Below are 27,739 nucleotides of genomic sequence, written 5' to 3'. Positions count from 1 at the left end.
GGGATGCAAGGACGAGAAAGCTGGCCCGTGTCCATGGGTGACATGCCACATCCATGGATGGGGTGGAGTTTTGCTGGTGGACAATGTGAGGCGCTCTACCCTGGCAGTGGGGATGCTGCATGGTGAGACCTGCCTCTGCTTGCTGTGGGGATGCTGCATGGTGAGACCTGCCTCTGCTTGCTGTGAGAGATGTCCTTGTCCATTGTCCTTCAGAGTCCCTGCCTACCCTCTAGGAGGCACTTCCTTATCCACCCACTCCGTGGTCACAGCTGACACCAAGGGGCGCATCTGGGCATGTGTCTGCTTCTGATTAATGGACACTTTTTACTCACAGGCTCTTATAGGCCAGCAAACAGTTTCTTTGGTATTCAATTCCCTCAAAAACTTGGTAGGTTTCTCAACTATTTGCTTCCAGTCAGTTCCAAATACTAGTATCAGCAGCTAAAGTTCTTTCCAAGATCTCCTCCTCAAGTGTACTTAAATTCTTTCCTGCCCGGAGCCGTCCTCCCTCACACTTTAATGAGACATCAGAAACAGTAGGCTTGGAAGGTTTTGAGTTTGCTAGGCTGCCATAACCAAGTACCACAGATTGGCTGGCTTAAACAAAAGAAGTGAACTGTGTCTCAGTCCAGGGGACTAGAAGCCTAAGATCAAGGTGCCAGCGGGGGTGCTCCTGCCCAGGGCCAAGGGCCGGGAGGGAGACGCTGCTCCGTGCCTCTCTCCTAGCGTCTGGTGGTTTGCTGGCAATCTTTGGTGTTCCTTGGCTTCTCTATGTCACCTCAGCCTCTTCTTTCATCTTCGTACCACGTTCTCCTTGTGTGTCTGCCTCTTTGTCCAAATCTCTCCTTTTTATAAGGACTCCGGTCATACTGGATAGGGGCCCATTCCACTCCAGTGTGACCGCATCTTTACAATTGCATCCGTGATGACCCTATTTCCAAATAAGGTCACATTCCGAGATATTGGGGGTCAGAACTTTAGCATACGATTACTTAGGGGACAGTGTTCACCCCATCATGGAAGAGAAGGAAGTGTCTTTAATTCGATCTTTGTTACAGGGCTGGGACCCTCTGCTTAACTGAGAATTATCAATGGGCCTTTGTTCTCAAAGCCCCTTTTATCTCTCTTCCAGCTCTTCAGTGCCCACATTTCTGAACTCTCTTCAAATATTCTTCCTAGAAGGAAAACCCATCCCCATTAGAAGGAAAGGAAGGGGGCATACGGTGAACACCTACTATGTGCCAGCGTCTGTCACATATCTTGTATCTCTTTTCTCATTTGGGGATTCTGTGAAATGAGGATGGATCATACAGGCCTGGGAGGAGAGAACTTTTCTGGGAACAACCTCTACACCCTGTGCCCACTCTCTAACCTTTTCAAGCCTTTGTTCTGATGTCAGCTTCTAGGCGAGCCTTCCCTGAACACTCCATTTAAAATTAGACTGCTCTGCATTTCTCGTCTCTCCTTTCCCTTGCCCCCATGGCATTCATCCTCACCACCTTCCAACCGAGTGTGCGATTTCCTAAGTTTTGAGTTCATCGTCTGTCTCTCAGCACTGCTGGGCTTCACAAAGACGGCAGAGAGTTTGCCTGCTCTGTTTGCTGAAGTGTTCAGTGCCCAGAGCTGTGCCATGCGGGAAACTCAGGGCGCATTCAGTAGAGCCCTGTTGGGAGAATGGATTGTAGGTGTCTGGATCTTCCCTGCAAGACTGAGGCTAAAGGCAAGCAGCGGGGCTGTAGGAGCTGCAGTGAAGCAGATGGGCTTAGCACCCCCGGGGCTGGTTGGAGTCTCCGCCTGATGCTCTATCAACTGGGTAGCCTGGGAAAAGGCAGTTTATCTTTCTGTTCTTTAGTTTCCTCCTTGGAAAATGGGGCAATAACAGTACATCTCTCCCAGGGCTGTTGTGAGGATTAACAAGTAGCGCGCATGAAGGAACACTTGGCAGGGGCTGGGCATGCTGGAAGTGTTCAGTAAACGTGGTTTCTACTTGTTAAAGCCGTTGTTAATAACACCAATTTTCACAAAAGAAAAACCTCTCTGCTTTTTCCTGTGTCTTTTCACTGTTGATATATTTGACCCCTTATCTTAGAGGTCATGAAATGGTACCTCTGTAGGTAAGAAAGCACAGGATGGCTTTTGCTGTAAAACACTTCATTTTATTCCATTTCTTTCCTACCAGTTTCCTTGGACAGTCACGTGCATGTGCAGCCGAGAGGACGCTGGACTCCAGGCAGCAGGTTCTGTCGACCCCACCTGGCTGGATCACCTCAGCCTGTGAGTCTTATGGGCCTCGGCCTGTTTATTCATGAAATAACAGGATTTCTTTCTCAGTAGAGTATTTGAAGAGAGTTCCAACATTTGGGGCGTTGAAGGGTTGGAATAGAGATGAAGCCGGAAGGGACTTGGAGGAACAAAGGCCCGTTGATAATTTTCAGTTAAACTGAGGGACCCCAGTGATGTGTAAGGCACCTTCAGTTCTCACTTCCCCTGATACTGCCGCCTATGGGTCAGTCTGGAATATTCCTTCACAGTCGCAGTTGCCGCAGTCTCTAGATTGCCTGTGCTGCCAAGCTTGCCACACCCACTCAGCTTCTGATGCCATTTAGGCTGGAAGTGCCTTTGGTCTTGTGAAAGTCTTTTCCTGAGCCATCTCTGACCTGCAGGATTGGCTTTGGTTCTCCAGCTTCACTGTGCAGTTCTCCTCCCGCAGGGACCTGGTGCCCAGCAGGCCTGCTCCTCCCCCATCCAGCAAGGCTGGAGCAGACAGGTGCAGCAAGAGGAGGAGTGAGGGAACGGGAGCACTGAGAGAGTGAAGTCACTAGCTAGTCCTACTGTCTCTGCATCTCTTTTCCAACAAGACCTCCTTCAGGGCCAGCAGAAATGGGACTAGATGGTTGCATTTTGAGTGTGTGTTTTATTAATGAAGGGCGAGACAGCAGAGGAGACCGTAATGATATCATAGTATGTCTGATCTAATTATGCTAATCGATTTTTATGGCTCATCAGAGGGAATCCCGATGGTCTCGTGTCACGAATTCCCCGGAGATCTGGATGGAGAGGCTGCTCCAAGACTTAGAGGGCTGTTGGGAGAACATCCCAAGACTTTTCAGAGTTGGGAAGCTTCTGTGGTTCCAGGCCACCATCTGTCCCATCCAGCGGAATGTCTGGGTGGTGGAGGGTGGGAGGGGGTGTTGCCCTCGGAATTGGGGAAAAACCTGCAAAGAGAATGGATCTGGGAGGGACCAGGAGTGGAGAGGTGGGGGCTGCCAGAGCTTGTGACTCCAGAAGGAGCAGCAGAGTCTCCTGGGTGGGTAGGCTGCTGAATGAGTTGTGTGTGTGGCTCCTGGCCTGCTCTGGTGACAGAAACTGCAGCCTCACTGCATATCAGAGTCCTGTGAAACAGGGGCCTTGCCCTTGGACAGATTCATCCACCCTGCTGCCTCCTGCTGCCCTCTGCTCTTTTCCCACCCATAGACTTTCAAGCACACTTTTAACCCCACAGATTCCCCTGCTTTAGCCTGAGTATTACCCAGTTCCTGAGCTGTCTCTGACCCACAGGATTAGCTTTGGTTCTCCAGCTTCACTGTGCAGTTTCTCCCTGTGTCTTCAGTTCTTATCTCGCTTTCCTTCTGCCTAGCTCTCCTTCCTTCCCCCAGAACTGTGCCTATTTTCATGGCTGGTCTGGACTCCATTTGCAGGTGGGCAGGTAACATATTGGTTATTGAAGGCATCCTGGGAACCCCAAGACACAAATAATCCTCCTTTCACCTCGTGCCTGCCTAAAATTCCACATGTCGTTTATTTATTTGTTTTGGCTTAAACTGCAAGTTCTTGTACAGAGCCCACCTTTCCGGGGCATGTGAGGGAGGGTGTGTGGCGTGCTGTGCTATCACCCGTCTGCTGGGGGAATCATTTCCAACCCTTTCTTGAGGGGAGTTCTTGAGAGTGGTAGGGAGAATGGTGGCCACATTGTCATATTTTGACCAGCGCTGCCCAGAGCCATGTCTCCCGTGGTCACGTGTAGGACACACCAGTGTATCCCTCCGTCTTTGTGCAGCTGGGTCTGCCGACTCTGGGTTTAGGGCCTCTGGGCAGAGCACCAGCAGTCCCTGGCTGGCCTCTGGTCTTTCTGCTCCGCCAGAGGCCAAGCTTAGCAGGGAAGGGCTCATGTGCTGACTGGGCGGCCCAGAGTGCCTCCTTAGGGCTGGTGGCCTGAGTCTCAGAGGTTTGGGTGCAGGGGAGTAAGGACAACAGGGGTGGAGCCATGGGTGTGGAGAAGGCAACCAGAGTCTGGCAGAAGCTAGTTTGTGAACATGAAGTGTATTCCTACTGGGGTCCTGGGTACTCTGGGCACTCTGCGTTGTTGAAGTGTGGGACTCAGAATTCATTGGTGAGAGCAGCCGCTGGCTGTATTAGTTTTCTATTGCTACCGTAACAAATGATCACAAACTTTGGACTTAAAACACAAACGTATCATCAGACAGTTCTGTAGCTCGGAAGTCCAGCTGAGTTACGGTCAAGGTGTCAGCAGGGCTGTGCTCCACTCCGGATTCACTTTCTGCATTCACTTGCCCTTTCCACCTTCTGGAGTTCCTTGACTCATGGACCCCTTCTTCTGTCTTCAAAGCTGGCAACCTTGCATCTCTCTGGCCACATCTTCCTTTCTGACCACAGCCCGGGAAGGTTTCTCTTCTTTTAAGGACTCATGTCATTAGATAGAGCCCATCTGGACAGACCAGGATAACTCAAAGTGCTTAACCTTACTTACAGCAGCAAAGTCCCTTTTGCCATGCTAGGTGACCTATGCACAGAGTCTGGGGGTTGGCACGTGGCTGTCTCTGCTGGCACACTATTCCGCATACCACTGTAGTAGTACCTAGACAAGCCTGAGCAAGACCCTAGGAATGAGCTGCTGTGAAGGCCTGGCTCTCACAGAGCAGGGACTCTGGGAAGGGGGCAGTTAGGGAAGAGACATTACTGTGGCCGGACTTTCAGCCTTGCTTTGGGCAGTGTGGAAGTGTGATGGCTAGATGCTCACAAACTCATTTCTTCTTCCCAGGGGCACAGCTGATGTAAGCCTTCCTTACAGTTGTATGGGGCCACAGGACTGAGCTGTGGCCAGTGAAATGTGGGTTGAGGTAAGGCGTGCTACTTCCAGGCACTGACCGTATGATCCTCCACACTGGCAGGATGCACAAGACCCAGGGGAGGCTGCTGAGCGCTGGTGATGGAGAATCAGCCAGACAGAAGATGTCTGTGTGGGAGCTGTGACCTTCCCACATGTGTGGGACCACAACATGAATGACAAGACTCTATAGCGTTAAGGTGTTGAATGATGGGATTCTTAGCTACCGAAGTTAGTCTCCCCTGAATAATACAGATATTGATGCCAGAAGTGGGTGCTTCCATAATAAAAATGCCTGAAACATGGGATATTGGCTTAATATTCAGGCTGTGGGTGGTGAGGAGACACATCCAGAAGGCTGGAAGGCTGGCAAGTCCTGTGTTGCTGTGGCAAAGTGTTTGGTAGAACTTCACAGCGATGATCTGGAAGGGAGACCATGTGCCTGAGATTTTAGCACTAGGGGAAGTGTTTAGAAAATAAAACATTAGCAGTGTGTGTATATTTATGTGTGGTGGGCTTCTATTGTCCGCCTTTGGCAAAGTATCACAAGAAGAAGGAAGTTAGGAAAGAATGAGCTGATTTAAAAGAAATGTAAAAAAGGGAGTAAGAAGAATGCAACAGTGTGGTGCACCAAACATGTTCCAACCGTTATTGCTGTGTAACAAATTACCCTAAAACTTCGTGCATACACCATGTCTTATGCTCCTGGCATCTGTGCGTCAGGAACTCCAGCAGGACACAGCAGGGACATCCTGCCTCTGCTGCACAGTGTTTGGGGCTCTGCTGCAAGACCCGAAGCTGGGGACTGGGGTTATCAGAAGGCTGGTTCACTCGTGTGTCTTGCGGCTGATTCTGGCTGTTGCCTGGAGACTCAGTGCCTGTCCACGTATGCTTCTCCCTTTGGTCTCCCCATGTGGGTTCGTTTGAGCTTCCTCACAGCATGGCGGCTGGGTTGCCAGGCAGAAGTTGTATCACTTTACCCCCTGGCTTTAGCAGTCAGGCGGTGTCACCTCTGCCTCATGGCAGTTGTTGTTAGCAAGTCACTAAGGCCAGCCCGTATGCAGAGCAAGGGGAGTCAGGCTCCACCTCATCATGGGCTGAGTGTCAAGGCTCTGGGAGAACACGTGACATTGGCAAGATCGCTATGGCCACGGCCAGTTTTGGGAAAATCCAGTCTACCACAGAGGGGTTGGAAAAGCCTTCTGCTTCCTTAACAGTAAGGAATGGGATAGAGAAACATTGAGACAGAGACCCATTAATGAGTTTCAATTGAAGAAAGTGATTTAGTCCTGTAGCAGAAAGTCAGATTGGGATGTAGCTGTCCCATTCAAGCCTACTGTTCCACATAGTCTCAAGACAGTCGCTGAGAACAAGAGAGGCGGGAGGGTAAGGGAGGAAACAACGAAATCAAGCACATTTTGTAATTATGTCTAGGAAAGAACCTTGAGAGTGTTTGCTTTGCAAACGGAGCTGTCTGGAAGCAGATGGATCAGACATAATTAAGTTTTTGAGTTCAAAAGGTCCAGTAGAGGACTGTAAGACCCTACAAGATAGGGGAGCCAGGGACGGAAGGAGTCCTGGTCTCTGAAGGACCCTCCTGACCCCCACACCCGTCCCCAGTCATCCCTACTGGTCCACAGTAGACTGGGATGCAAGCAAGAAATAAGCCTTTGGGGTGTCTGTAAATAGCAGTTAGTCTACCCTGACTAATACAGGCTGTTTTCCTGGCATATCCTTTGAAGGAACAGTAAATAACATTTGTAAGTGAGTCCACTTCTCTAATGGCCTGCGCACCAATTCCCTGCCTCTCCCACTCCCGCCAGCCATGGCTGATTACTTCAAGGGTGCACAGATGACATAAACCAAGCCAGTCGGATTATGGACCTTAGGCATTTGGAATTGGGAGTTTAGTAGGCTGGTGTTTTGCATTCAGGATGAGAGAAGCCCAGTGGAGCTGGTGGGCTGTGTGGCCACTGCCTGCTGCTACACACGGAAGCAGGGGCCTGGGCTGCAGAGAGAGCACTGCTGAGCAGACACAGTGAGAGGACACCGTGCCCTGGGCTGTCAGGGAGGTATCCTGGTGCTAGCCTGTGTCCCAGCTGTCGTTTCTTGGGTTCTATGAGGTCCCTGATTCACATGATGAATTCCCTCTGGCCAAATCTAGTTTTAGTGCGTTTCATTTATCATAAATAAGTGTTGATTGAGACACAAGCCACAAAGAAGAGTGATCATGATATTTTGGGTGGAAAGAGAAGGTTACAAACAGATTGTAGGTTATGATTTTGAACTTGTGACAATAATTATTGTATAGATATATAAGAAACGTGGAGTAGACACCAACGTATAAACAAGGGTTATCTCAGGAGGTGGAGGAGAGTATAGGTAATTAATATTGAATTTTTCCTTTTTGCTGAGAATGTATATTGCTTGTATTGCTAAAGTAATCAGAAAAAAATCAGGTTTCTTTTATATTGTAGATTTGGGGGTACGTGTGCAGGTATGTTACAAGGGTATATTGTGTGATGTTGACGTTTAGGGTACAACAGAACTGTTTGCACAGGTACTGAGCATAGTACCCAATAGGGAGTTTTTCAACTATTGCCTCACTCCCTTCCCCTCCTCTAGTAGCTCCTAGTGTCTATTGTTTCCATCTTTCTGTCCATGAGTCCCCAGTGTCCAACTCCCACTTACAAGTGAGAACATGTGCTATTTGGTTTTCTGTTTCTGCATTAACTCACTTAAGACAATGGCCTCCAGCTGCATCCAAGTTGCTGCAAAGGACATGATTTCATTCTTTGTTATGGCTGCATAGTATTCCGTGGTGTATGTGTACCACATTTTCTTTATCCAGTCCACCACTGATGGGTGCTTACATTGATTCTGTGTCTTTGCTGTTGTGAACAGTGTTGTGATGAACATATGAGTCCATGTGTCTTTTTGGTAGAATGCTTATTTTTTTGTGGGGCGGGGAGTATATAACCAGTAATGTGATTGCTGGGTCAAAGGGTAATTCTAGGCTTAGTTCTTTGAGAAATCTCCAAACCCCTTTCCACAGGGGCAGGACTAATTTGCGTTCCCACTAATAGCATAGGAATGTTTTCTTTTCTCCACAACTTTGTCAGCATCTGTTGTTTTTGACTTTTTAATAATAGCTATTCTGACTGGTGTGAGATGGTGTCTCACTGTGGTTTTCATTTGCATTTTTCTGAAGATCAGTGATGCTGAGCATTTTTTCATATGTTTGCTGCTTGTATGTCTTTTTGTGAGAAGTGTCTGTTCATGTCCTTTGTCCACTTTTTAATGTTTTTTTGCGTGTTGAAAACCAGGTTTTTTTGTTTTGTTTTGTTTTGTTTTTTTGATGGAGTCTTGCTCTGTTGCCAGGCTGGAGTGCAGTGACACGATCTAGGCTCACTGCAACCTCAGCCTCCGGGGTTCAAGCGATTCTTCTGCCTCAGCCTCCTGAGTAGCTGGGACTACAGGCCTGTGCTACTGCACCTGGCGAATTTTTGTATTTTTAGTAGAGACAGGGTTTCATTATATTGGCCAGGCTGGTCTCAAACTCCTGACTTTGTGATCTGCCAGCCTCGGCCTCCCAAATGAAAATCAGTTTTTAAACATATGACCTACCTGAAAAGGAAACTGAGGAACACAAAACAAATTGAAAAACAGTTGGCAGATTTCTGGTTGGCAGGCCTTCACTTGGGCATGTCTCCCCTTACAGAGGGGGCCTTGGGTTTCCCATTCTGCACCAGCTGTGAGCCTCATGTAGTGGCCCTCTGTCACTGTATTCTGCCACAGTTCAGCTGGGCTGCAGACTCTGGCTGTTAGGAAGGTAAAGACATTTGCCTTCTTAGGACTGGACCTCACTCCATCTGTGACAACTTGGTCTCTTGGCTACTCACTGTGGTCACCAAAGGTCATTTTGAAAAATCCGGGAGACTTCCCGGGCTTTTGTCTTCTCCAGCTCTCCCCCTTCCCTGGCCTCTTCCTATTTCCCTTCTTTTTTTATACTGCCAGCTCTGAACCCTGGACGTTCTGCTCTCTGGCCTGACTGGCTCTGCTGAAGGAGAGCTGGCTAGCCCTTAGGGCTGGCTTTTACCTTTGTGCCTTTTGAATTCTTTAGCTTTTGTTTCAGCCTTGTCCTGTCTGGCTTGGAGACATCTTCTTCCCAGGAGCCAGTTGGCTTGGATTTGTCTGATTTCCCAAAGCAGAGATGATTGGCCCAATTTGGCCCAGTGAACGTCCCCTCTCCTTCCTATCTTCCTCTTAGAGGCATGATCCTTCAGAGTGCTCAAAATCTCATTGCAAAAGCAGCATAGTTCAAACTCACAGCAAAAGGAAGACCCAGGCCATGAGCCTCTCCTGGCCAGCTCCCCGAACTCCCCGCCAGGCTCCTCTCCTGAAAGGACACGGGTAGTCTCCCGGCTTCAAAGGATTTAGGATGTCTGCCAAAATGGAATTGTCCCAGCTCTGTGCAAAATGCTGCTAGTTGAAAACTCCTATTTTGAAAATGCTGATGAAATTTTCATTGTATTGTTTGTTTTAATTATCATCCTCTTACTGCCTTGCAGCGATGTTCTCTCCCCCCTGCAGGAATGTTAGTGCAAACACAGCTGCATCCTTGGGCTCCTGCAGAAGGGGCCTAGAAGGAGTGAAACAGACTGCAGGCAGGAAATGAGTGTGACCCCAGCTGTCTGCACGGGCCCTAGGTTTGGGAGTGTCTCCATTGTGAGAATGTACCAGCAACAGGAGTAGGTCCCCCTGTGGGACACTGTCACTGACCAGTACTCTTGGGGCCTCCCTGTCCCTTCTCAGAGATGACTGTCCTTGATGGGGAAGTAGAGATGTGCTTTCAGTCTTCTTTTTGGGAGACGGAAGATTTATTTAGGAAATCAGAAGTTGCTGCTAAGAAGGAATCTATAGTTGATAGTCACTGAAGCACACTTCGGAAATGACTCGGTTGCTTTAAATGATATCTGTGTTTACACCTGAGGCATTGTGAATTATTCATGAGGATGTTGCGTCACTTGCCAGTCAGGATAAGCAAATATGGCTTTCCGGTTCTTGTAGCCGTGTAGGTCCTAGTGACGCAGTGCCTCACCCGCGCAGGGCAGGCTTTTCAGATCTTCTGCCTGTCACAGAGACTTTGTGGAGAACACAGCAGCTCTCCCAAAACACAAATGTCATTGATAATAACAATCATGAGCCTAAAAACCTATAAACCAAAAGAAGTATTATTCCCACTCCTACCCCTATTCCCACCCCAGAGAACCAAGGCGCTAAGAAGTTAAGTGTTAGGTTTAACGTCACAAAATAGGAGAGTCTGGAGTAAAACTCAGGACTGGCTTCAAGACTCATGTTCCATTTTTCTCACACAGGCCTGAGTCAACCAAAAAGCACAATAGAACTCAACACAACAAAACACTTTGTTGCTGCTTGAAGGCTACAGATAGCTTTCTAACCCTGCACTGTGGGAGGTATTTCATCATCCAGTTTTTCAATTCCCCTTGGATTCACTTTTTTTAGATGCCTAGACTGTGACAATGTGAGGTGAGAAACCTCACTTAAGGGTGTACAAATCCTCCGAATATGTTGATACTTATTTTGATGTAATGGGATTTGGTGGGAGCTTTGCTAGGGAAATCCTGAGTTAGTGTGTACTGACGGCAGTCAGGGAGTTTATGTGACAGCTGGAAAAGATATTGCTTAACCATCAGTATCAAGAAGGATTAGGACAACACCTTGGATTTTGTCGTGAGTGGCTGCCCTGTGGAATTAGGGTTCAACGTTCACCCTTATATTCATGAGGTCAGTCTCCTGTCCTTCTGACTCTCTTACTGCCAGTGCTCCGCCCATTCTCCTACTGCTGGGGAAGACACAATTACACATATACAGTTATATTTTCAGAGCACATAGGACTGTGTACTGAAGGCTTTCTTCTGCCTCTCTTTATGGATCCTTTGAAATTTCATTGTCTCATCAGAGGATCGAATTCAGTGAATGCTTTACAATTAGGTTTTTATGGATAAGAGATGGGAGAAGTACCAGTATCACAGTATCCAGTTGCAAATATCATTTATTAATCTGAGAAGGCAGAGGGATTTAGGGCTTTCTGAGTCAAACACTGAAAAGCTGAACACTTTCCGTCTTTAAAAGCTCAGGAACTGGGCCCACAGGCCAGCAGGATCACTTCCTTGCCGTGTAAATTCGTGTTTTAGCTGAAGGTCTCTCAGTGCAGGAAGAGGCCTTTGTCAAAAGCAGGCTCCGTATGGCAGCTGTCCCAGGCCTGGCCCCATTTCCTTCCCCCCAACTCCTCCTTTCTCGTGGTGGCTTTCTCGCTCTTTTTCTTGCTATGGGGCTGGGGTCTCTCAGGACTTATCAGGTGCACCCATTCACTGGGCTTCACTGTATGAGATGGGGCTCAGCTGGAGGCAGCAAGTGTAGGGGGAAGAAAGGGCTGATTGAATTTGCTTTGGGACCAGCTCCAAGTCCTGCAAGGCTTGCAAATGTTTAGGGGGTGATTTCCATATCACTCTAAAGTTGCTTGTCTTTCTCCCAAAGGGAAAGGCTGCTGCCAAAAGTGGAGGACTTAAAGCTGGAGGCCGCCCCAAAGACGGGGAAATGAAGAAAGCGCCGTTTCTGGAGCTCCCTGACGTGTGTGTGTGTGCGCGTGAGTGCACGTGTGCTGGTCTTTGGCTCCTTGTTAATTCCCTATAACAGATCACAGTGCCGAGGAGAAGCCAGGGCGTCTCTAGGCATTTGGCCAGCAGCAGGGGCACAGTGTGAGGCCTGGAAGGGAATTCTTGGAAGAAAATGGAATGCTGTAAAGTGGGAATCTTGGGTACTATGGGATGACAGGTGGGGCGGGGTGGCCACGAGTTTGGAGTGACTGTCCATGAAACGAAGCAGTTGAGGAAATTCAGCAGGAGGAGCCTGGATAGGTCTATTTACAGTTGACTCTGCTGAAATCCCTTTAGGAAGTCACTTGCTGGCTTCGTCTCACATAGTTTCTAGGCTGTGGGTGGAGATCATGATCCTTTTGGAGCTCTCTGGTTCGTAATTCTGTGGAGGAGGAAGATACCAAGATGAATAAGCTGCTGTCCCTGCCTGTGAAGAGCTTGTGGCTGAGCGAGGGAGACAGGTGCAAGGCTTGGAGAAACTGTGATATCTGCCGTGTCTGACTTGGTGGGAGGAAGAACACATGACTTCTGAGGTCCTTTCTAATTCTGAGGTTCTGGGTCTTCACAAAGCCACGTCAGTGAAGTCATTCATTTATTTCTTTGATGATGTAGAAGTTACATGTTAAGTATCTTTAATAAGCCAGGCCCTGGGGCTATACTGAGAAAAAAGACTGACATTCCTCTACAGATATGGAACTGAGAATTTTAACAGGTTTTGAGGAGGTGGTTACAAGAGCATTTGGTATAAGGAAGGATCAATATACATGACACCACACTCAGACGGAGCCTCCTCGGGGGTGCTCCGGGACAGTTTCTTAGAGCAAGTGACGTTTAATTCGTACCTGATGAGGATTGGCTGGGGGAAATGGGACAAGAAGGTCTTTCCTCAGGGACATCTTCAGGGAGCAGAGAGCAGGGTGGCCGGAGAGGGAAAAGCTGGGGAGAAAGTGAAGACAGATTTAGACAGGAAGGGAAACAGAAGCCAATTACGTCTGGCTTTGCCCTGGATTATCTGTATCTTCAGAAAGGGGAAACGATGAAAGCTTTGAGGAGGAAACCATGACTCCATCAGGTCAAAAGTCACTCGTCAGAGAGGTCTTTTCTGACTGCGTCCGTGGAAATTGTGTTTCCCTGATGAAGCAATCTCGAAGTACGCAGAGCTTTTCCTTCAGAACACTTCAGCTGACTTACCATAAAAATCTTTTTCATGTTTTTTATTTTAATGGCCATCTCTCCCCAACGCTAATGCAAGGATCACTGCGGCTTTCCTGGCCAGTCTCTGGCCAGTGCTCCTCCCACTGGCTGACCCCTTGTGGAGATGCAGTGGTGATGGCTGAACACGAATTGGGTTGGTGGTGGTTAAGGATTCCTCTACCTGAGTTGGGAATAGCTCTTTCAGAAGACCAGGTGAGAGGGAAACGCAGGTTGAAACAGGTGGGAGGCAGCAGTGACAAATGGAAAGATGCGGCAAAAACGGAGAAGCCCTCAGGGGGTAGAAGCCACAGGATGTTGCTGTAGGGTGGACGAGAGGAAAGGGAGGGGGATGATGCCCAGGGTTCTGGCTAGTAGATGAATAATGCTGCCATTTATTGAGAGAAGAGCTCTGGAAGAGGAGCCTCTAAGTGATTGGGGGGTGGAGAAGGTGAGTTCTGATCGGGGCCAGCTGCCCCCATGGCCAGCCTCAGGGTCACATTTGGCTCCTTTCATCTTGCACACCAGCAGTCTCCTCACAAGCTCTATAGCTGTCCCCCCCCCGCCCCCATCCTCTGTACGAGGCTACTTTTCCATCCGGCTTTCCTATGTTCGTTGAGTTTGTTGTCCATGACAAGAATCCGATGTGAGCAATTATCTTTTTTTCAACTCTTCAGATGGTCACTCAAGAAGTAGTGTGGGAAAGACCACAGGAGACTGATTCAGCCTCATGCACATTCCTTATTTCTGTGCAGGCTTCTGTTCTAATTCCTGCCCACTTAAATTAGGTTGATGGACGGGGTGGGGAGGTATGTGTTTTATCCAAACCTTTCTTGAAATCCTGTCCTGCCCACAAACCCCGAAAAGGGATCCTTTTTTATTATACTTTCTCTCAGTCAAAGCAAATTGAATTAGAAGTAGGCATCTGACCCAAGGCCAGCAAACCCCACAGAGTTAGCAGGGGATAATCAGATACTCTCAGAAATTTGAGTGGAGACACGGAGATGTGGTCAGTGTAAGTTCTTGAGTTGAAAAGCCAAATAGACCAGGGGCCAGGGTGCTTTGAGGGCCCATGAAAATATAAGACCCATGGTGGAGAGATGAAATAAGGTAATCAGTTTATAGAAAGTAGACATTTGAGACCAACTGGAGGAAGGGAGAGAGGAGAACACTTTCCAGTTCTTGTGGGGTCCAGCTATATTCCCTTTCATGGGAGTGGAAGGACCTTATTCTTTTTCTCCTCACATGTCAACTGCGACCTTTAGAGAATGAGAATTTTGCCACTGCTCCCTGTAGCAGCAAGCTCAGGGCAAAGCTTCTACTTTTTGTCTTTACTTATTTATATTTTTTTAATTTTAAAAGAATTATGGAATGTTGCAGATGTACAGACAAATAAAGAGAATAATAGAGCGAACTCATCAACTAGATTTACCAAATCTTAACATTTTCCCTTTGCCTATATTTCACTGAAGTTCCATATACTTCTCCTCAATCACATTCTTTTCTTTCTCTTTCTTAGGGGTACCACTGCTCAAATTTTGTTTCTTATTAAATATAATTTTCCGTGTTTAACATGCCCATTGATGTTATAAAGTATTATTTTTCTTGCCATTCAACTTTATATAATTGGTTTTATTCTGCAAAAATGCCACGACATTTGTTTTCACTCAACATTATATATTTTAGATTTGTTCATGTTATTAACTGTAGGTTTAACCTTTTCTTTCTTTCTTTCTTTCTTTTTTTTTTTTTTTTGAGATGGAGTCTCGCTTTGTTGCTCAGGCTGGAATGCAGTGGTGCAATCTCGGCTCACTGCCACCTCCACCTCCTGGGTTTAAGCGATTTTCCTGCCTCAGCCTCCCGAGTGGCTGGGATTACAGGCACACACCACCACGCCCAGCTAATTTTTTTGTACTTTTAGTAGAGATAGGGTTTCACCATGTTGGCCAGGCTGGTCTCAAACTCCTGACCTCATGTGATCTGCCCACCTCAGTCTCCCAAAGTGCTGGGATTACAGACGTGAGCCACCATGCCTGGCCAGTTTAACCTTTTCATTTTCACTGCTGTGGAATATTCTGTTGCATGAATATGTCACAATTTATCCATTCTTCTGTGGATGGTCTTTTGGATTGTTTTCTGATTTTTTCAATTACAGAAAGTGTTGCAGTAAATCTTCTCATGCATGCCTCCCAAGACACACATGGGACTTCCCTAGGGAATGCACTTACAACTGCAGGTGCTAGATCTCAAGGCTGTACACATCTTCAACACAGCTAGATTTAGCCAAATTCCTTTCCAAAGTGGTTGTTCTAATTTTGCCTAGCTGCACATTCCAGTTGCTCCATATTCTCACCAACATTTGGTATCACCAGGCTTTTTAATCTTTGCCAAAGATGGATGTGAAATAGTGGATCACTGTTGCACATTGCATTTCTATGATTAATAGTGGAGTTGGCCATGTTCTCAGACATTTCCCATTTTTGCTTTTTTTCTTATGAATTGCCTCTTGATTCCAGTTGCCAATTTTTCCATGGGTTTTTTTTTTTTTCCTTTTGCTTCTTGAGTTGGGATTTTAATATATTCCGGATATAAATATTTTGTTAATTGTATGTCTTGCATATGCCTTTTTCTCATATGTGGTTCTTCTCAATTTGTGTGTGACAACTTTTGATGTTCATAGGATTTCCATTGTAATGTGAAGACTTCTTTATGGCTTGTGTTTTTTGTGTCTGATGCAGTCCTTCCTTCCTTACCCTGAGGTCATCTAGTGTCTCGAATTTTTCTCTGAAGGTTTTTAAAGATTTGCTTTTGTATTTAGTTTTAAAATCCATATGGAATATGGGGTGAGGAATATAATTTGTTTTTATCCCACACTTTACCGGGTGCCTTTTATCATCACTCTGTCATATACCAATTTTCATTATATTTTAGGTTCTATCTGTCAGCGCTCCGTTTTGTTTTACCTGTTTCTGCAGCAACACCACACTGTCTTGACTATTGCTTCATGATGTCTTAATATTTGATTTAATAATTACTTTCACTTTGTATTTCTTCAAAAGTTTTAGTCAATTTTTGATTTTCTCTCTCTATTGTAGAATTAACTCATAATTCTTGAAGATCCATGCTTGCTTTTGATTGTATTATAAATTATATTTATAGATGAATCGATTTACAAAAACTTAAGTTGAGAATTGAGTTTCATAATATTATCTTCCCACCTGTGAAAATGACATACCTCTTTCATCTGTGTCTTCTTTAATATGTTTCAATAAAATTTTATTATTTTAGGCAGAAATGTAATATATATCTTTTGTTATTATTATTCCTCTACACCATTAACATTTTTGTAGTCTTTCGTTATCTTTAAGAATTATTAAATATTTTAAAAATATCCTTGCTGGTATATAGAAACACAATTGATTTTTATAAATTCATTATATCTATGACAAACTTGTTGAACTTTCTTATTGGTTCTGATTCTTTTCTATTCATTAATTTTTTCTCAGGTTTTATTCTTTTTAAAAGTTTTCTTTGGGTGTTACCTTTTTTTTTAATCTTCTTGATACTTAGGTTTTTTTTTCAATCTTCATTTTCTGGTAAATGCATTTTAAAGCTATACATTTACCTCTGAATACAACTTTAGCTGTGTGTTACAAGATTTAATACATTGCATTTTTATTGTTCAATTCTAAATATTTTATTAGCAGTGACTTACTATATTCAAAAGATTATTAAAGAATGCACTGAAACTTCTAACATATGTATGTTTTGACTGTCTTGATTTATCTCTTTATTGCTAGTTTTCATTTAATTACAATTTGTTAAAAATCTGTTTTATAAGATATTTATACTTTAAAATTTTCAGAAATGTTCTCTGTGCTACTTCAAGTTCTATTTTTATGAAAGTTTCCTCTATGTTCTTTGTTGGCACAGCACTCTATATTTGTGTCTATTTGCTCAAACTTGCTTACTTTGTTGTTTGAATCTTCTGTAATGTCTTTTCAAAAAACAGTCTTATTTAGGCATAGTTGATATGCAAAAACCTCCTGCACATGTTTAATCTACACAATTTGATGACTTTGAACTTATTATGCATACATGCAAGATAGCATCACTGAATCAAGGTTGTAATATATCAATTACTTCCCCCAGTTTCCTTGTGTTCCTTTGGGTGCGTGTGTGGGGGTTGAAGGAGTCAAAAGCAGTTAACATTGTGGACTGGGTGTTAGGTGTCAGTTTCACCAGATGAAAAGATCCCTAGAGACCTGTTAAAGCCCTCCTTTGGGTGCGTCTTGTTTTAAAAGCTAAAAACAGCTTAAAACCCAGCTAAATAAAAAAACTAAAAAGCTAAAAACAGATCTACTTTCTAAATAAATTTTTAAGTGCTCAATACTGTATTGTTAATTATAAGTGCTATGTTGTACAGAAGATTTCTAGAACTTACTTACTTTGTATATTTAGTGTTCCTTTTGCATAACCAAAACTTTATAACTATTGAGTAAAACCTTTTCATTTCCACCTCCCTCCAGCCCCTGGTGACACCATTCTGTTCTCTGCTTCTATGTTTGACTATTTTAGATATCTCATATAAATAAAATCGTGCAGTTTTGTCCTTCTATGACTGGCTTAGTTTATGTAGCATAATTTTCTCTAGGTTCATCCATGTTGTCACAAATTGTAGGATTTCCTTCTTTTTTAAGACTGAATAATATTTCTTTGTATGTTTATACTTAATATCTTTATAAATTTAATTTACTTTATTTACTCATTTGGGAAACAAACATCCTAAAATCTCCAAGTATAATTGTAAAGTTGTCATTTCCTATGTGCAAATTTGTTGGTTTAAAAATATTTTGAGGCTCAATTATTATTTGCATCAAACAGCAGACTTGTTATGACATCCTGGTGAATTGTTTTGCTGATCACTATTCTGTGGCCCACTGTGGTAGACTCTGCATCATTGTTAAAATATTTATTCCCTGTGCTAAGAGAAGGTTGTATTTCCCTTCTCCTTGACATAAGTGTTAGTTGTGTGACTTGGTTTGGCGAGTGACATCTGAGTAGAAGTGAGAAGCATCACTTTCAAACAGAAGACTTAAGAACCAGAAGTTGCTTCATAATATCTTTTTCTTTCTTCTTCCATGAGACAGTTTTTGTTTTAGATAGAGATGAACCCATCAGCTCAGGTCCAAGGGTCAACGTACGGTAAAGCAGAGCTTCCCCTCTCTGAGACAGGTGTGTTGCAAGAGTAAGAAGCAAGTCACTGAGATCCTCTGGGTTGTTTGTTATTGCAGCTTAACCTAACCGATCATGACTAATATTTCCAATTCATTCCTACTAATGCCTTTGCCTTAAGGTCAGTTTTGTTTATCAGTATTATAGCAGCTCCATTTTTCTTTGAAGTAGTATTTGCCTGGTATATCCTTTTCAATCTTGTTCCTTTCAGTTTCCCTTCAATTTCTGTGTGTCTCCCGTAAACCACATTTAGCTATATTTTGTTAGTGTTTTTTATTCCATTCTGGGATGCCCTTTCCATTTAAATTTATTGTTTTTACCAGTGTATTTCATCTGTCTTATTTTGTGATTTCTATTTATTATTCTTTTACTTTTGCCTTTTTCCTCCCATCATCTACAAATGGGTGTAGTGGGACAAATAGCCTTCAAAAAGATATGTCGTCTTCCTAATCTTCTGAATCTGTGAATCTTGCTTTATTTGGCAAAAGAACATGATTGAGGATCTTGAGAGGAGAAGCTTGCTGTGTATGATCCAGGTGGACCTCATGTGCAATGACGCGTATCCTTACAAGAGGGGCACACACAAGAGGAGGTGGCTCTGTGACTGTGGAGTGGAGACTGGAATGAGGTAGGCCCAAGTCAGAGGATGCTGAGACTGCAGAGCGGAGACTGGAATGAGGTAGGCTCAAGTCAAAGAATGCTGACAGCCACCAAAGCTGCGAGAGACGAAGAACAAGTTCTCCCTTCAAGCCTCCAGAGAAAGTGTAACCCTGCCAATACCTTGATGTCGAACTTCTGGCCTCCAGAGATGTGAGAGAATTGGCTTCTGTTGTTTTAAGCTACACAGTTTGTGGTTATTTGTCAGAGCAGCCCCAGGAAACGAACACAACTAGCAATAATAGTGTTCTTATCCCACAGGGTTATCGTGAGGATTAAATGAGATAATGCAAGAAAGGGGTTATCAGGGCCTGGCCTGCATTAAGTGCTCAGTAGTTGTTAGCTGTAATTCTATTTATTATTTTCTGTTAGCTATTATTTTATTTATTATTATTATTATAGTTGTTAGCTGTTATTCTATTTACTATTATGAGTAAAAATAGGTTTCAGGTTCAGTTCTGTAGAAGAGCCTGAGACGGAGATTTTTATGCAAGGTATTTATCGAGGGGGTAAAACCTATAAGAGAATGAAGGAAGCAAGATAGGGAATATAGTAGGAAGGAATGATATTCGGCTTCCCCAGCACCAAATCTGTGTTAGCCAGGGTTCTCCAGAGACAGATCCAATAGGATATGTGTGTATGTGTGGGTAGACAGATAGATGAGAGACAGAGAGAGAGAGGTAGAGAGAGAAATTGAGAGAGAGAAAGAGAGAGAGAGAAATTGAGAGAGAGAGAGAGAGAGAAAGGAAAGTGGATTTATTAGGGAATTGGCTCACATGATTATGGTGGCTGACAAGGTCCATGACAGGTCATCATCTGCAGGCTGGAGACTCTAGGTTGGCTCAGTCCAAGTCTGAAGGCCTCAGAGCCAGGGCAGCTGATGGCGTAACTCAGTTCGAGGCCGAAAGCACTAGGACCTTGGGGGCCACTGGTGTCATGAGTTCTGGAGTCCAGAAACCAGTGCATTGGAGTTCTGATGTCCAATACAGCAGAAGAAAAGTCTGTTCCAGCTCCCAGAGAGTGAGAGAGCAGTTCACCTTCTGTGGTTGTTCTCTCTGGGCCCCCAGCTGATTGGATGGTACCTGCCAGCATTGAGGGCAGAGGATCCCCCCAGTCCACCTAGACTCACACTCCAGTCTCCTCTGGAAACACCTCAAGATGCACCCAAAGGAGGGCTTTGCCAGGTCTCTAGGGATTCCTTCATCTGGTCCTAGTGACACCTAACATCCAGCCCACACGTCCACCCCTTGACAACCTGGCACCCACACACACCTCCTCAAACCTTTCTTAATTCCCGAGTAAGACGATAGCAAGGCAGTAGTGCCACCTAACATGGTGAAACTATTCTTCATACAACTGAAAATGTGCCACTCTTTTCCCCAGAATTCAACTTTTAGGATTTCAACATTTGGGATTTTAATCTTTTGGGATTGTGATTTTCGGGATTTTAGATTTGGGGATGTTGCTCCTTCAGGATTTCAACATTTGAGACTATGCCATTTTGGATTGTGTCTTTTGGGATTATGATCGTCACCACAAGACAGGGCAAGGGGAGAGCCTGGCGCTTAGCTGTGAGGCCAAAGCTGGGGTCCAGCCTTGGCATGACCCAGTGGGGGTCTCTGAGCGCAGCCAGCTTTGACCCACCTTCAGGCAACAGAGTCAAGCTCTTCCACTCTTGTATCGTTTAGTCATTGTGTGGGGCATTAGGGGATGGGGTGACCGACTGTGGGGTAACATGACCCCTTGTCTTTCCAATGAGGCGGGTTATGGTCCCCCGGCTGGCAGCCTTGCTGGTGAATGAATGGCACTAGACCTTGGAGTCCGCCGTGCAGGCAGCCAGTTCTGGCTTAGTAAGTTCATGGAGCTCATTAAGTCCCATCAGTAGCTCCTCCTTTCTATGTGCAGGGAGCCTGTCCCCTGCAAGGCCTCAAGTCCACAACTATTTCGTTGCCCTCCTTCTGTGCTGCTCTTCTTGAATCCCCTGTTTCTGTTAGTGGGCACCACTATTCCCCCAGTGGTCCAGGCTGGAAGAATCAGAGTCACCTTAGCTTCCTTCTCTGACCTCATCTGCCTGATCTAGTCCACTGTGTGCAACCTTCCTCACCTGTCACCCCTTCTCCTTGCTGCCAGACATGGCCTAGCCTCTCGTTTCTGCTCTCCCGTCCTGTTGGCAATAGGTTCTATCAGGTCCCTCTGCCCCCTTCTCCTCTTTTCAGTTTTCCCCTTCTCTCACCCCCGTTCAATCTATCAGCAAAACCTTTCGGCTCCCTTTCAAGATAGCCCCAAACTGGCCAGCGCCCCTGGCCTCCGGGGACTTTGCCTCTCAGAGGCTGGACAGCAGCAGTGGGCCCACTCGCGCTCCCCTAGGATTCTTCACCTTAGCCTGACTGATCAGTCATTTCAGCACTCTGCCTTACTTGGAAATCTCCAGGAACCGCTTAGTGCATTTACAATGAAATCCAAACTATTTTCCCTGGCCCTCGAATTCCTAAGAGATCTGGCCCTGCCAACTTCTCTGACATCACTCTCTCTCTGGTCCTCTCTCTCACACCACTCTGTTGCACTGAAGCCTTGCCTTTGCTCACCTGTCACTCCATGTCCGGATTCCTTCCTATGCCCTTGCCTGGAAGGCTCCCCCAGGTCTCTGCATGGCTTGCCTCCTCCTAGAGTACGGGTCTTCACTCTAATATGTCTTGCTCAGAGAAGCCTTCTCTCACCCTTCAACTTAAAACCATTCTCCCCTAATTTCTATCACTCTCTCTTGCTTGATAGGTTTTCCTTTATGACACATCACTATCTGAAATTATCTTGTTTATTAATTTTTTTGTTTATTGTTGTCTCTTCCCTTAGAGTAAAAATATCATGAGGTCAGAGATTTCAGCTTGTATCCCCAGCAGCTTGAACTGGGCTTGGGTTACATACTGGGCTTTTAGCGGATAATGAAGGAGTAAATGGATAGTGTTGCCGAACTGACCCCCCGAGAGTGAAGCTTTGAGAGCGTCTGATCCGAAAAAAGGCTTTTCATTGTCCTTCAAGATCCTTCAAAATCTGGCCCAAACTTTCTTTATATTCTTATCTTGCTTACCCTCCTTCCTATCACTTGTAATCTATCTAAAGTGGGCTTTATTTTGTTTTCCACTTTCTCGCTTCTCTTTCTCACCTTGGGATTCTGTTCACATCAGTTTCTCTAACCAGCAAGCCATTCCCCTCGTATCCTCAGTTCCTCTTAAAATAACGTGGAGCCCATCATCTCCTCTTCTGTAACGGGGCCGCCTTTGCACATTCCCTTGCCTGGAGAAGCCCTTTGTTTACTCTGAATTTCCACGAGACTTGCACTCTTTTAGGCTGTAACTTGCAGCATTGTACCTAGTAATGGTAGAGTCATTCACTGTATCCTCAGTATCTAGCACCTGCCTCATTGTAGGCACACAATACATATTTGTTAAATGGATGAATATTATAGTTTTGTTATCTTTTTACACTGTAAATGTTGTGGAAGGGTCTATTTTACTTATCTGTGTAACCTCCCACAGCATCTAGCATGCTTGTTGAATGAGTGAATGAATGAAAGCTATTATTCCCAACTCCAGGTGTAGTTCAACTCAAATAATGAATAAATCTCCCAATTGTCTGGGCCATCTTTTGACATTCCTCCTCCCTTTGGGCACATTGTTTTGTTTACATCCCTATGATTGCTGTGTTCAGAATAGCAATACTAACAACTGATGATTGTGGTATGTGGAATTCTAAGACCATCTGCCAAGATTCCTAGCCGTTGGCGTAACCATGTTTTCCCCATTATTTAAAACATTAATCTAGGTATTTCTGTGCAAGGGATTTGCAGATATGTTTAAGGTATTGAATCAATTAACTTTAAGGTAGGGAGATTATTCCGGTGGGCTGGACCTAACCACTTGAGCCCTATAGAAGGAGAGAATTTTCTTTGCTCACAAAAAAAGTCAGAGACTTGAAGCATTAAGGAATTGGATGCACAAGTATTTCTCTGTTGCTAACTCTGAAGATGCAGCGGACCATGTGATAAGGGATGTGGGTGGCCTGTAGGCCCTGAGGGTGACCCCCACATGACAGCTAGCAAGGAAATGAGGACCACAGTCATACAACTGCAGAAAACTCAATTCTGCCACAGATGGGAACCATACCTGAGGCAACGCCTGAATTTCAGTCTGGTCAGATCCTGAGTGGAGAACCCAGCTATGCCATGCCCAGACTTCTCACCTACTAAAACTTTGTGATAATAAATCTATGTTGCTTTAAGTTGCTAAGTGTGGCAATTTTTATGACACAACCATAGGAAATTGATACAGTGATGAGGACAAAGGCATAGAGAAACAACCTTCAAGAAGGACCTGAGGAAAGAAAGGGCAACAGCTGTCCCCAAGTTTTGCATCTCTGTCTCATGACTCTGATTCTTCAGCTCCGAGCTCCACAACATCTAACAACTACAGGTCTTGATTCTGTCCCTGGTCACTCAGGCACCCTCTAAGAAAGAGGATTGGGACATGATTAATGAATGAATGTCTTCTTTTTTGTCTGGCTTTTCCTTTTAGGCTTAGAATAGAGGCACATGCTCTTTTTCCACTGATCCCCCCTCTAATAAGCGTACCGACCTGAAACAATTGACCTTAAAAAATAAAAATAAGTAACCAGCCCCCAGAGCCCTTGCAGGCAGCATTAGCATTCTTCAGTCTCCCTGGGTTGTGTCCTGGGAGTCTCGGAGAAATGAATCTTATTATTAGTCTGATGCCAGTGACTGCTCCTGACAGCTCCCTCCTCCCTCCTGCAGCTGCCGAGCCCGCACAGGTGTCATGAAGCTGATGGCTCTTCTGGCGTGGGAGGGGGCGGGGGAAGGTGCATTGAGCCATCAGCTCCAAGCCCAGCGCAGGCTCCTAGGAAGCTTGACTCCCACTGGGGGCTTCCACATGTCAGAGGAGCCCCCAGATCTGTATCCCCTAGACTTTCTCAGGCAGATTTCCCTGGTAGAGTATAAGATAGGTCACTCAGAGGTCTTCAGCACCCTACCTTTTAGTCCTGAGATCTATCCTCCACACAGAGGCATGCATAGAGTGATGCATTTATTTTTTTAAATTGTGAACACGTGTGTAAACATAATCATGAAACAAACATTGTTAGCACCTCGGAAGGTCTCTCATTTTTCCCTTTCCAAACACAATCTCTTCCTCCTCACAGAGAGAGAAAATCACTATGCTGAAGTTCATGAAAATGACTTCCTTGCCTCTAAAAAAACCCTCGTTTTCATACCTGTGTATGCATCTCTAAGTGGGGATAGTCTTACTTTGCCTGTTTACAAACTTTATGGAAATGGAATGTGTGCCCTCTTTTGTATCTTGCTTGTCAACATTATATTTTTGAGATCTATCGTGTTATATTTTAGCTATAGTTTGCCCATTTTCATTGCTAATATTCCATTTTCTGAAGATACCACAATTTATTTATTCTTATCATGATAGTCATTTAATTTAGGTTGTTTTTAGCATTCGACTATTTAAGCTGCACTGCCATGTACATTCCGGTACACGTGCACCTATTTACACAGGCAGTGGTTTATCCAGGCCACGTGCAAGAGCATGGCGGTGGGTGGGTGTGGTGTGTATGTATCTCCAACCTTATGGAGTCACCCTGCTTTCCAAATTGAATTCAAATGCATCCCCCCGAAGAGCGGATTTAATTTTCTGATTCTCTACATTTTTGCCAGCCACAGGTATATTAGTTTTCTATTGCTGTATAGCAAATTGCCACAAGCTTTATGGCTTTAAACAACTTAGATGTATCACCTTACTGTTTGCCTGGGCCACAGTCTGGGCACAATTTAATGGGGTCCTTTCTTCAGGGTCTCCCCAGGCTGCACTCAAGGTATCAGCCTGGGCTGGGGTCTCATTTGAGTCTCAGGATTCTGTTTCCCCTGGCTGTTGGCAGAATTCAATTCCTTGCAGCTGTAAGACGCATGGACACTGCATCAGCAAGGCCAAGAGGAGCATGTGCCTCTCTGACGTTTTGCCACCGTCTAAAGGCCCCTTTGATTAGGTCAGGCCTACTCGGCATAAACTCTTTTTTGATTAAAAGTTGATGGATTGTTAATCTAATCACAGGACTGCTATCCTGTTCACAGGTTCTGCCCATGGTCAAGGGGAGGGGATTACACAGGACCTGTACATCATGGGGTGGGAATCCTGGAGACCTGAGAATTTTGCTGGCCACACTTGGTATTCTCAGATTGTTTAACTGTCAGCTACTGGATCATGTAAATTTTTGAATATTTGAATGTAAGCAATTTTTCATGTTTATTGATGACTTGCATTTGTCGAGGTGTTTATTTCATACGCTTTGCAGATATTTCTCTAACCTGATTGAGCAGTATTCTTCAGTAATAAAATGGTATCATAGATAACACTTATTGGGTGCTTATCCTTTGTCAGCCATTTACATGCATTACCTCCTTTAATATACTTAAAACACTCTGAGTAGGTTCTATTGATTTCTCCATTTCATAGATGAGGAAATTGAAGTTCCAAGGAGTTAGGCAACCTAACAAGGGCATGTGGTAGGGATGTCACCGGTTTGATCTTTGAAACAGCTCCGTCTGACTTCAGAGCCCATCCTCTTAAACTCTAAAGGAACCTAGCATAGCATGCTGATTCAAGGGATAAGGGGATTTGCTCCCTGCCATGATAGTCAGGCAAATGGTGTCTTATTTCTTTTATGACACAAATATTGCTCATATGAGTGAAAGACTGACCCTTTATGTTTTCTATGCTGCTATTACATGGATCTTCTCCAGGCTTCAAGTGCACATGTCTGACCCTACCCAAATCCTATGGGGCAAACTGGTACTCTGGCATCTAAATCCCCTCTCAGTCTGACCTCAAATTCCTTCCCCAGCCTCATTTCCCCAAACCCTCTTCCCTGGCCCTTGGAAATCACCAGAGTATACACAGCCCTGTGCTGTACTCAACCTTTGCCCCTAATTGGGAGCTCTAGGCCCCTGCTGTCCTCCCCATCCCCCGCCATTCTGCTAATCTCTCAAGGCCCACTTCAATTTATATCTTGTGAATCAGTCACCTCTTAACCTCTCCCTCCTACAGAGATCTTTCCCTCCCATCTTATGAGTTCTCATAGCTTTTATAATTTTTACCCTTTGACACCTGGTCAGATCTGTCTTGATAATACTATTTAATTTTTTATGTGTCTCAATAAAATCACTTATTCATTGCTGATTAGTTATCTCTTGAATGATTTTCTGTCCTTATTTTACTTGAACTTTCCATAGCATCTTATCCTGGGAAATGAGGACTCATTCTGGAAATTTACTTCTTTATTGGTTTCTAGGACATCTTTTTCTCCTCATTTTCTTCCTACTTTGGACAGTCCTCTTTGTCCATGTCCTAAATGGTTGTTCTTTGGGATTCTGTCTGTGGCCATTTTCCTGGCTACTTCTCTGTGCCATCTGCCATCCCATTGGACTCCATCTCCCACTGGACTCCCTGAGGTCAAGCACAGCGTCGGTCTTTATTGCATCCCCGGGGCCCAACCTGGACACCTGCAGAGCAGGTACCTTGCTTTATGCGGTTCATGAGTTTGCACAGTCTCTCTGATACTGCAGTGCATGTGGCAGGTGGTGCTTGTGGACGGCTGAGGTGGGACTCATGGTGAACGGATGCGGACAGAGGTACAATTCCTTCACATGGACATCCCCTTGGGAATTCCTCCTTTTTCCAGGGAGATTTATTTTATTTTTCCAATAATGATCCCAGAGCTCATCCAGGCCTGAGGGACTTGAAAACCCTGACCAGAACCCCTGGACCCCCCAGTCTCTGACTATAGGCTGAGGGTAGGGCGGTGTAAGCAGTTTGTCTCCCATACCCTGCACAGCTTGCACACTTACTGCCTTTCTCTGAGTCCTGGGGGCCTCGTTGCCTGGATCTCCACCCCCGACCCTGCTAACTTCCCTCAGAAGAAAGTAAAGGTTAACTGAGATCACGCAGCCAGGTGGATGCCTGGATTCACTTTCCCTTGGGCTAATTATGGAGCTACATTAGATAAAAGTCAACATATGTTGTAAAAGGCACTGTGTATCATTGCTTGACAGTTTCTAACAATGTGCTCATGTAACAGCTGTCAAAGGCAGTGCTAGAAAATGAGTAATATGTTGATTTATGTATATCAGATCTGTCCTCACGCTCTGTGATGGAGCGGACCAGGCAGGCTCAGCTCTGTGGGTGGAGACTGCAGGAGGGGTGGCCAAGCAAGGAAGGAAATTCCCTTAGCTTCAGAAGTGCCTGGAAGGGATGGCTGAAGCCTGAAGCAGCTGCCACTTGCTGAGGTCCTTTGCAGTAAAATTTCCTAGGGGACACCTGTTCCCTTTTTACAATAGAGAGAAAAGTAAAATTCATCTCCTCAGGAGCGGGGGCTGCTAAGGTAACCTCCTGTGCTGTCCTTGGCCTCTGGATGGGGCATAGGGTCACACCACGGAGGAACAGCCTACCCCATTTTACATGGTTTTTTTGAAAGGGAGTTTCTCTTAAAGTAACTGCTTTGAATTTTCTTTATAGTTAGGGCATTTAAAACAATTAATTAATTTAAAATATGTTTAATTGACAAAGATTGTATATATGTACAACATAATGATTTGATATATGAATACATGGTGTCCTGATTACCATAACCAAGTTAATTGACATATCCATCACTACCCTTGCTGAGTTCCAGCAGCTGTTTATCTCATGACTGAAGGTTTGTACCCTTTGACCAAAATCTTCCCATTTCCCCTACGCCCGCAGCCACTGATAGCCACCGTTCTACTCTCTGTTTCTAT

The 27,739-nt window shown here is 45.0% G+C and overlaps 1 long non-coding RNA gene across 1 annotated transcript in view; it reads left to right on the top strand.

Moving 5' to 3' along the window:
* LOC144334502 (uncharacterized) overlaps positions 1-27,739 on the top strand; it is a 184,519-nt gene that overhangs the window by 11,157 nt on the left and 145,623 nt on the right. The window contains exon 2 of the long non-coding RNA XR_013404444.1: positions 2,180-2,274. This is a non-coding gene — a long non-coding RNA (uncharacterized LOC144334502). The remainder of the gene's footprint in view (positions 1-2,179; positions 2,275-27,739) is intronic.

Source organism: Macaca mulatta, chromosome 14, assembly GCF_049350105.2.
Source record: "Macaca mulatta isolate MMU2019108-1 chromosome 14, T2T-MMU8v2.0, whole genome shotgun sequence".
In the NCBI taxonomy this organism is placed as follows: Eukaryota; Metazoa; Chordata; class Mammalia; order Primates; family Cercopithecidae; genus Macaca; species Macaca mulatta.
The sequence above is the reverse complement of the archived record's forward strand: the minus strand, read 5'-3'. Positions and strand labels throughout refer to the sequence as shown.